Source organism: Medicago sativa, chromosome 4 (genome assembly GCF_051527215.1).
Source record: "Medicago sativa cultivar Bolivia chromosome 4, Bolivia_mono, whole genome shotgun sequence".
Lineage (NCBI taxonomy): Eukaryota > Viridiplantae > Streptophyta > Magnoliopsida > Fabales > Fabaceae > Medicago > Medicago sativa.
This window is the reverse complement of record NC_140752.1, coordinates 53,397,103-53,406,437: the sequence shown is the minus strand read 5'-3', so window position 1 is coordinate 53,406,437 and position 9,335 is coordinate 53,397,103. Positions and strand designations below refer to the sequence as shown.

The 9,335-nt window shown below is 33.6% G+C and overlaps 1 pseudogene; it reads right to left on the bottom strand.

Moving 5' to 3' along the window:
- Positions 1–3,832: 3,832 nt before the first annotated feature.
- Positions 3,833–8,022, bottom strand: LOC146929819 (DEAD-box ATP-dependent RNA helicase 38-like; annotated as a pseudogene).
- Between the last annotated feature and the right edge of the window lie 1,313 nt (positions 8,023–9,335).

Here is a 9,335-nt window from a genome sequence, read left to right as displayed (position 1 = left end):
CTTGTATATATTTATTTATATTACAAAAAGAGTATCCTTACATAAAAAAAAAAATCTCTTATGAGACTGTGAATTAAGATACATTTTTCTAGAATGGAGCACCCTTAATGAAGCATGATCAGGCTATTGATAATCTAACCTCTTAGGACTTGTAGCAGAAGGAAAAAGGCTTGAAGAAAGTGGAGACGGGGGATCGGGAACTAAAAGTGAATATAAAGGGTATTCAGGTGATGAAGGTGAAGAAAAAAGGCTTGGTGATAGTAGAGGCCTATAAGGTGATTTGGGGGGAAAGGAAATTCATGTTACTTTTCGGCGAAGGCAACATAAATTTAGAAGTTGGTGATAGGGGGTTATTTGTTTGTGAGGAAGAAAAACCAATCACAGGTTGGTTACAGTCGCTCATATGGAAAGTTGGGTTGGTAGCATTCAAAGACGCTGAAGGATTAGACACATTTGTTTGTGTTGAAGGGAAACCATTCACAACTTGGTTACTACCACTCGGAGGATAATAACATTCCTGAGATTGAATTATTGGTTGATATTGAGCATTTATGTTGTTGAATACTTGTGGTTGAGAAGGGTAAAGTTGAAACTGGTTACCTCTTGAATCACCAAAGTTCATTGTTGGGTGTTGAAAGTTTCTCTTGAAAGCAGACACTGAAGACTCAACAAGATTATTTTCTGAATTGTAAACAATAGGAGGACAATTAATAGATTCCACATGATGTCCTAAAAGTGTATTGGATGGAGCTTGTGAAGGAGGTACTGGTTTTGAAACCATAACTGGAATCAGTTGCCTTACAATGGACAATGGTGGAGGCCGAATCTTCTGCAACCTTGTAACCATTTCCTGAGATTTTGGTGTGGAAGGGAAACCATTTACAAGTTGGTTATTAATGTTAATACCGAAAATTTGATTGGTACCATCATGAGACATTGAAGGATTAGCCACATTTGTTTGTGTTGAAGTGAAACCATTCAAAATTTGGTTATTAACATTTGTTTGTGAGGAATGAAAATCATTCACAAATTGCTTACTCCCATTAGTAGGATAATAATGTTCTTGAGATTTAATTATTGGATGATATTGAACATTTACATTGTTGAAGACCTGTGATTGATTGGGGTAAAGTTGATTACCTCCTAAATTACCAATGTTCAATGGCAGTTGGTCTTGAGAGTTTCTCATCAAACCAGATATTGGAAACTCAACAAGATTACTTTGTGAATTGTCAACAAGATGATTACCGGTAATAGGCTGCATAGGATTTGCTGGAAGTGCGTTGTATAAAGCCTGTGAAGGAGGTACTGGAGCCGAACCCTGAACCAAAACTGGTGGCCTTACTGCATTTGATTTCTTTCCCGTAATGTGCTGAATAAAACTCTTGAATTCATCTTTGTGAACCACGTAAAAATCTGAATAAGGATATAAATGTCTATCGCTAGATATAATATTGTTGTCAAAATCAATTGTTTGCTGAAAGGAAATATTTCTATTGTTCGTCCCTATTTGGTTTACACCTAAACTCACACTATGTTTTTGTGAGTTTTCCATTTTTTGCAACCTAAGAAGTTACACAATCAAAATTCCCCACTTTACAAATTAATAGTAACACCCCAAAATAGAAAACACCCCCAATTTGAATGATATAATAAAAAACTGAGAAAAGTGAGATGAGTGAAGAAGTAGAACACCCTATGACATTATATAGGATTTTGGGTCGAGTCAAAAATGGCAAAGGAAGATAAAATTGAATGGTATTTTAAGTAAAAACAACTTTGATTTAACAAAGGTGTTCACGTGTAAAGTGTGAACACTTATTGTAAATGAAAAAGATGTTGACAAACAATATTATTATATTCTGATAATACGGTTAACAAATAGTTTTTTCTATTTAAAATATTAGGTTGAAATAAAATATCAGGTTTATAATATCGTTGACACATAGTAAACAAATATTTAATGTTTGTTCAACGTTCATGATTAATCTTTTTTTATGAGAGCATTATTGCTATATATATATATATATATATATATATATATATATACTCTTTTTGACTACATCGTGATTAGTATAAAGTAAATTATTAAGTTATTCAAAAAATGTATTATATGATAAATATATTACGTACTTTTATTATATTTTATTGTTTTGTTTGTTTTTTATAATTTTACTTTCTAAATAAAAAATTGATTATGGTCTTTTTATAATTATTAAGTTCTTTTTTTTTTATTGGTTGGTAAACTCCTTTTATTAAGTTCTCGATAGTGAGTTTTTGACCAAGGCTAAAGCAAAGATTGAATTCACTTTAATGAACGAAAGTATAATATAAATGAGAAATATTTCTTCTATTTTTTAAAAATATTATTAGGATAAATGATTTCAAAAGTTTAAAATAAAAATAAAATATAAAATCTTTAATATAGTGATATTAAAAAAAATAAACCTTTTTAATGATTGCTTCTCATTTTTTTAATTCCTTAATTTTATAAATCATTAATTGAAAATATAAATAAAAAATTAAATATACAACTTTTTTTTTGTGTTAACCCTCTTGTTTTCAGTGGAAAGAAATTTACAACTTTTAGTATAATGATATTGGCACCATTTTATAGGTGACAAAAACACAAGAAGGGGGGTTGAATTGTGTTGCCTTTTTCAAAAGATTTCTAAGCATTTCTATCAGAGTCTGAGTAGAGTTCAGAGTCTGAGTGGAGTTCAAATTCTGAGTGCAGCGGATAAAAGCAAACACAAAGATAAAGAGGGACGGAGAGAGGGAGGGAGGGAGAGAGGGAGAGAGAGAGAGAGAGAGAGAGAGAGAGAGAGAGAGAGAGATAAAGAAATTATTGATTTGTCTCATGAAAACAGTTGAGTCGCAAGCGGCAGAGAATGCTCCGATGATATGATGAGCCACTCATTCTTCACTTCTCTTCCATTCTAAAATTTTCTTTCTTGTTTTTTGTTATGAGTGACTCATGATATCATGGTCATTGTTGACCATTTATACGATCCTTGAAATTGGTGAGGGTCCTACGATACAACACTATTTTTTAGTTTTATTATGTTTCTGATTGTATAATGGTAAAAGTAATAGTCTTTATTGTTTGAAAGTAAATCTTGGACTCTTGGGCACTTGGCCCTCATGGGATCGATTGTCCCTTTTTTTTTAAAAAACATTCTTTCTTTTTTCTATCATTTTTCATCTTCTTAAGGCATAATTAAATGCATTGCAGTTTTTTTTTTAGAGGAAATGCTAGTAGATTTTGTTTACTTATTTATTAGATTAAATGATCGTAATTAGTTTAAATTGATAGAGTACATTAAATATAACCGCATATTTCACATCGCAAAAAACGTAAATGATAAATCTGAGAACAAACTCTCCAAATTAAAGTTAATAGAATACAACGGCAAAATGCCGACAAATAACATGATAAAATTAACTGACTGTAATACTTATGCCTCCTTATTTGCAATGCTGACATCCAAATCATTGATCAAATCTATAATTGACTAAAGTCAATTTTTCAATATGAATCAAATGAACATCGTAACAAAATGAGAAAGCAAACAATGCCGCACATGATGACTAATAACACAATGCTTTTTATTTTATAAATATTATTTGCATTAATTATCTAGGGAATATTAATTTATTTATTGATTATCTATGCATCATTAATGATATCGGACATCCAAACCATGTTTATGGTCCATAACCCTATTCAAAACAACACAAATATATTATGAAAAAGAGAGAAACAAAAACTTAGGGGACTAGACATCCTGTTTCTAAAATAATTCAAAGAAGCAAGATTAGGGACATGGAGTAGGAAAATCCATCACAAACCAAATAAAACATTTTTGTATATATAATTACATCATATTCTAACCATTAATGTATCATAAACAAATAACTGAAGATACTAGAACTCTTCGTGTATCCATGTTAATAAAATAAAGAATCATAGATATGACCAATCTTCAGGAGTCCAACACAGTATCATCACCCTTTTTGGAGATTCACATCATCAGTAAAGTAAACCAGCTTTCTTGAAAGCATCTTTATAGTCTTCAACACATTTTTGTCGCACCTACATCCACAGTGAAATTAACAAAATGATTTATGTAAGATTCATATTGTCACAAGTCATAACCCTTTGCACATGCATATTAAGTGTTCAAAGTTTGCAAATTTTGAATGTTTTATCTTTAATGTTCTACTTCTACATCATGCTGCAAGGATCATCATAATCATAATCCAAGTACATTATCAATTGTAGCATATACCTCTGTGACATGGTTGCCAAACTGGTTTTCAATCTTTGACATTAAATTCTCATCCCTTTCATCACATATCAGATTAAATACAGCACCTGTTCAATCAAATGAAACAAATGTAAGAAAAAACACAACATGGTGTTTTCACCGATGAAATTGTTGGAATACTATGAAACAAAACATGCTGAAGGAGAGACCCCGATAGATACGAAGGCTGAAGCGCATCAAAGAACTTCATTGAGCAAAATAACCTCGTCGTTGGAAAGAGCATGGCTAAAATACTACTATGTGAGAATAATATTTGGCATAAACATGCTAAATTTCAACTAAGCAGACAGTTTTGAAAACTTACCCTTGCGCCCAAATCGCTCGGCCCTACCAACCCTGTGAAAATACACCTCAGAATCAAGCTCAGGTTCACCGCCACAGGTGAACTCAGCAGTGTAATTCAGTGGTGGTAGATCATAGTTGATAACCAAATTAACCTAAACAACAAGATGGAAGATGCATAAAAAACAATTTGATACATGGACAAATAATGGTAAGGCATAGATAGAGAAACCAAATGAGCACCTGATCCTGATCAAAACCATGGGCAAGAATATCATTCGATATAAGAACACGAGTCAAACCATCTTTGAACTCCTTGACCATCTTGTCCCTCTCTTCATGTTCAAGAGCATCTAGTATGGAACTGACCTCATAGCCTAAATCAACAAGAGCTTTATGCAACACTTTTGCACTATTTGTAGTGCGCACAAAGATAATTGTTTTCCCGATGTTCTCTCCTATTTTGAATATATAATCTTTAATCACTTCTATCTTAGCGAGTTCATCGGGACAATAATGCACTTTGTACTGCTTCACTGCTTCTAAAGACAGCTCCTCTTTCTTCACAAAAATTTCATTATGCTCCTTCGCAACAATCCTTGTAACGAAATTCTTGACAATGTCGTTTAATGTAGCAGAAAAAAAGAGAACCTGCAAAAACACAAGCCAATCTTTAGTCTCCTTCAATCTCTCCGACCTTCAACTCCGCTTATCTTTTCATATGCTTTTATCTTCATATAATTTTCAGCGTTCCATAAGTGGGCGGCCTTTTATTCTAGCAATATTTTTTTTTCTAGCAATATGACACTCTCGATTGACAACTTATCCAATCCACTCCATGCACAAATAATAATCAATGTAACACAACAGCATCAAGCAGAAAAAGAATCAATATTTGCAAGTGCACTAAGCAAGAGAATCAAAAAACCTGACAGTTGGAATTGAACTTTTGTGTTTTTTCTATTATCCTCATAGAATCATCTCTGAATCCATCATGCAACAACAAATTTTTACGGTTATTAAGTAAATTAAGAAACCATCATATTTAGCAACCAAACCAATGCGTGACAAATTAAGTAAATCAAAAGCATTCCCTGGACAGTATGTCCTATATATTTACTTGGAAGTAATTTCGCTCGAAGATTTAGTCTTTACGGGCGCAGATGATATCCGATTTACACCAAAAGAACTATAGAAAAAGATATCTAACTATACATCCAGTAATACCCAATACAAAATTTACCATGGCAAACATTTGATCAGCTTCGTCAAATACAAGAATCTTCAATCTCGTCATCTCAAGTTTCTTATAAATCATGCAGTTTTTAATTGTGCCAGGAGTGCCAATAACCACCTGAGACATAATGGGTGGTCGTTTCGATTGTGGAGTTGAGGTCTTTCCCATGCAAGGAATTGCAAGTTCCGAACTAATGCCTGTTTACTTTCCCATCTTTTGAAGAACCTCGTATATCTAACACAAAACACAACAATAAACAAAAATCAAATAATTAACTAGTTTATTTATCCAAACATGACCTAAAAGAAAAGCTTCAAACCTGAATAGCTAACTCTCTAGTGGGGCAAATGCATAGAGCTTGAGGATCATGCAAATTTGGATCAACACGACTAAGCATCCCTAGCACGAAACAAGCAGTTTTGCCAGAACCATGAGGTGCTTGTGCGATCAAATCCTTATATGGAGGTTCAAGAATCATTGGTAAACTTATGGCTTGAATTTTGCTAGGCTTTCGAAACTCCATCTCCAAAAAGAGTCCCTTCAGAAGCTCCTTCGAGAGGGACAGGTCTATGAATGTTGCTGCGGATGTGTATGGAGTGTTGCCGGGGATAACCTGCACCGAAGTAAAAAACCCTAAGGGTTAATTTCTCGCTAAGATTTTAAAGAGAAAGAAGAAAGAAGATCAGTGTCGAACCATTGTGGTCGGGAAACACTTGCGGATGCCGGAGGGAGGTTGTGAAGGTGCTGGCAGCGGTTAGGGCGAAAGCAACTTGAAAATTGAATTATTGAGTTGTTGGCTTAAAAAGAAGGAGAGGTTATGATAATATATAGCGGGAGTTGGCTTAAAAAGAAAGCAACTTCAAATATTTGATATGAACTGAAATTTTGCACCCAAGTTTTTCGGCCTACAAAAAACTAAAAATCTTTTTTTGTTATGATAAAAAAATAAAATGCTGGATTGGTGGTATCGTGAGTCTGTTTGTTACATATTACAATAAAAGTAATTTTGACATTTGAATAATTTAGAGATTTTATAAAAAAAAAAATCAGTATCAATTATATGTTTGTTTACTATAATAAAAATCACTATCTTTTATAAATAATTTAGTTTGTTTGGATACGACTTTATAAAAATGATTTTTTCTACAAAATTATTTTAATCTTTTGAACTTTATTTTCTCTCTCATCTAAAAAATCTATTTTTTGATAAACTACTCATAACAACTTCTTATTTGAAGAGAAGTTGTTTTTTTTTTTTTCGATTCAGATTTTCTAAAAAGATGTAATAAACGGATGCAATGTTTTTAGAAGTGATATAGATAAAAATAATATTTTTTCTTAAAAAAACTATAACTAACTAGCTCTATATTAACTAGATTTTTTTAGTACTCCAAAAAAAAAGTTATCATTAAAATGTCGTATAAAATCCTAAGAGGAGAAAGATGTGGTTTGGCGGGGGGATGGATAATGCGTTTCAAGTTTTCTTTCTCAAATCATTAGATGTAGTGGTCTTGTGAATGGATATTTTAAGTTAAATTACACCGGAGATCATTTTAGTTATTTAATTTGATCATGTTGGTTTTTAAGTTTATTTTCGTATCAATTAGATGAGTTAATTAATTGTAATGAGTTGGCTCTTTAAAAATGTCTAATATGGGACAAGAAGGTATAGTATTATTGCATAGGAATTTATGTAATCAATTCTTCAAAATGTTAAAAATATTGTGTGGCAGCTGGACGATGGTAACAATATTAATTTTTGGATGGATAAATGGGATCATAATGGAACTTCTCGTATGTCCATTACTAATCAATCTATTATTGACACAACTCTCTATGTGAGGGACGTGGTAATCGTCTACCTTTGCTTTACAGGTTCTTGCTATCCCTGCACCTAAATACACTGATGGACTTGACAATATTGGTTGGGGAGGAACCAACATTAGGGATTTCACAATTAAAAGTGCCTATGATTCTCAAAATTCTAGAGCTCAACCCATCCAGGGAGATTGGAAGGCCTTGTGGAGATGGAAATGACCATATAGAATTCAAACTTTTACGTGGATTGTGGCTGATGAGCAGTTGCTCACTAATTACCGTATGAGTAATTGGAGTGTTGGAGCTTCTCTCACATGCTCTAGATGTGACAAGGATGATGAAACCGCTATTCATGTGTTAATGGATTGCCCATTAGCAACCCAAATATGGATAAGGTTAGCCCCTTTGAATCAAATCTCTATTTTTATTTTATTTTTCTGATTGTAGGGACTGGATCTTCAAGAATATCAATCATCAATTACATGGTATTCAGAATAAAAAATGGAGCACAAATTTTATAGTGGCTTGCTGGCAGATATGGATGTTGAGGAATAAAACTATTTTAGAAGATGACTTTCAACGTTTAACTGACCACACTTACATGATTCTCAAGATGGTTGAAGATATAGACAAATACACCAAACATCCTCTTAATGTTCGACAATGTGACACTATTTTCTTTGGTTGAAAAAGACATGGGTTAAACTTAACTGTGATAGAACCTACAAAGATTCGTCAGGTCTTGCTGGTTGTGGTGGACTCTTTCGAAACTCAGATGGCAGATGGATTACAGGTTACTCGCAAAAAATTGGAACGTGTGACGCTCTCTGTGATGAAATGTGGGGAATGTACTTAGGAATGCAGCTTGCCTGGAGATAGGGGTGGGAACTGGCCAGGCCAGGCCATGCTTTGATAGGCATGAGCCTGGCCTACGAAAAAAATTACAAGCCTGAGCCTGACCTATGGCCTATCATAGGTCGTTTATCTTGGCCTGACCTGGCCTATTTAAAAGCCTGGACTGGCCTGAAAGCCTACTTACAGGCCTACTTCACATTAAGGCCATCAAATAGTTCATTTAACCTACTAAATAGGCTAAACAGACCTTAAAGCCAACTTAAAAGCCTATAACAACAAAACCTATTAAGGGACTAATAGATAGAGAAAAAGATGTTTATATTTTTAATGTATGCAATTATTTTAATATAAAAAAACATTTTTTAATAAATAAGTATTAATAGGCCGGCCTATTAGGCTTAATAGGCTTTTCTGGAAGCCTAAGCCTGACCTATTTAACTAAACATACTTTCTAAAAAGCCTAAGCCTAGGCCTATCTACGAAACAGGTCAGGCCAGGCCAGGCCAAAACAGGTCAGGCCGTAGGCCCCTGTAGGCCGGCCTGGCCTATTCCCAACCCTACCCGGAGACATGGTTTTCACCATCTTCAAGTGGAAATTGACTCAAAAAATTTGGCTAACATGATCACAAGGAAAGTTAAAATTAATGGCAAACCACCCACATTGATGCGCCACATACAAGACCTTTTAAAGTTGAACTGCCAGGTCCATTTCAATTATACCTAGCAGGAGGAAATATAATTTCTGATTGGATGCCTAATTTTAGCTTCTCTTTGGACTCTTTTAACATTCATGTTATGGAAACTCCTCCTAT